Source organism: Chrysochloris asiatica, unplaced genomic scaffold, assembly GCF_000296735.1.
Source record: "Chrysochloris asiatica unplaced genomic scaffold, ChrAsi1.0 scaffold00089, whole genome shotgun sequence".
Classification (NCBI taxonomy): Eukaryota; Metazoa; Chordata; class Mammalia; order Afrosoricida; family Chrysochloridae; genus Chrysochloris; species Chrysochloris asiatica.
Genome location: NW_006408607.1, coordinates 3,027,892 through 3,030,046, shown reverse-complemented (window position 1 = coordinate 3,030,046; position 2,155 = coordinate 3,027,892).

The following is a 2,155-nucleotide window of genomic DNA, read 5'->3' as shown; positions in this document are numbered from 1 at the left end:
ACATAACCTGAGACTATTCAAATTGTTGATTCTGAGAATTAGCCATCAACTCTTCATTTAGTTCATTGCAAGTAGCAACCAGACTGGTTCAGTTGCCTTCACCTATTTATTTGATTTTTATGTTATAGTAAAATAAAAAAATTCTACATATAATTCAGTGTATTTAATGCTTTTACAAGCCTAAGTAATCAGGACTACCCTAGGGAATTGTTAGTAAAAACAGTAAGGGATTCTTTCAATCCATTTTTGGAAATGAAACAGTAAATAAACATTGTTTAAAAACATTTTTTTGCATATCTGTGCTTCAGAGTTTTTTATAGTAGCACCACCTACTAGATTAATCTCTTTCGTTCTCACCAGATATTTTGGATACTCAACTGTCTTAATCACCTAGTGTTGTTGTAACAGAAATTCCATGAGTGGATGGATTTGCCAAACAGTGAATAAGGAAGACTGTAGAAGAGTTGATGCATTTGAGCTATGATGTTGGAGGTGAATATTAAAAGCACCATGGACTGCAAAAAAAAATTCTGTGTTGGAAGACGCACAGCCAAAATACTCCCTGGAAGCCAGGATGGCTAGACTTTGTCTCTCATTCTTCAGGCATATTATCAGGAGGGACCAGTTCCTGGAGCAAGATATCATGTTTGGTACAGTGGAAGGTCAGAGAAAAAAAGGAAGATCCCCCAAGAGATTCACTGGCACAGTGGTAACAGTGATGGGCTCAAATATAGCAATGATTGTAAAGTTGGCATAGGACTAGACAGTGTTTAGTTCTGTTGTGCATAGGGTTGCTATAAGTTGGTACCAAGCTGATGGCACCAAACAACAATATTGTACTTTAGGAGTCTTGATGTGGCTCTATAGGAAAAGCACTGTATTGCTAACTGCAAGGAAAGGGGTTCATACCCAACAGCCACTCTTTGGAAACTCTATAAAGGGAAGCCATGAATTGGAGTCGACTATATTTCTGCTCCCATAAAGATTTACAGCCTCAGAAACCCTGTATAGGGTTGCTATGAGTCGGAACCGACTCCACGGCACATAACAACAACAACAACATACAGGATTTAATAATAACAATACTATGCTTTAATCTCTTTCATATATACAAAACCAAAATAAATCCAGTTGTGGATCCCTTTCTTACTTATTCCTCCTTTGGAAATATCTAAGAGAGGATAATGATCATTGAAACTCTAAACCACAGAGTCTTTCTCACACCTCCCTCTCCAGGTAGCAATCAGGTAAGGTCAGCTGCCATTACCTAGTCATCTGGACTTGATGTTCTGCAAAAGTATGCAGTCAGTGTGCTAGTGTGAATCTTGGGACAGTAATTGAATGGGCATGAAAGTGGTATTCCCAAGACCAGGGAAGGTAACATTATGGTCATGCAGTAGCCTCTAACTCATTTTAAAGAAAAGGTAAGAAACAGGCATGATTAAAAATGAGTGTGCTTGGTGATGGTAGTTATGTATTGTGGAGTCAGTTCCACATCATAGCAGCCTCTGTATGGTTTCTGAAGCTATAAATCTTTATGGGAGCAAATAATTTCATCTTATCCTGTGGAATGGTTGGTACATTCAAACTTCTGACCTTGCAGTTAACAGTGCAACTCATAACCCACTCTGCAACCAGCTCCTTAAAGTGTTCTTGTGAAAAAATATTTTTTTAGGGAGTGTTTGGTACTTCCTAAACCAAAGAGGACAAAATCCTTAATCACTGCAAGAGAAAAGAAGCATCCAAAATATTTAGGATCCACTACAAGTTATTCCCAAGCTCGTCTCACTTCATGGGCTACCTAGCTTAGTGAACTAGCAATTTAGAACAGACACAGAACAAATAGGGAAAGCAATAAAGTTCTGATTGCTGAGCTCCATTAGTTAAGGGCACATTTTAGGACATTGCTGTCTGGGAGACAGAGAATCTTTGTACTGTATATATCAACACTGACACCAGGAAATGATTTTCCTTGTAGTGACCAGAATGAGGCAAAGGAAAGCATGCAGGCCATATATACCAAAGGTAATGAACTAAAGCGATTCTCTGGCCAGAAAAGTCAAAGACACCATCATGGGCATTTCTAGCTAAGGGATTGTCTTATACCCATTTCTATGGATTGAATTTTGTTCTTCCTAAAAGTCGTTGATGTCCT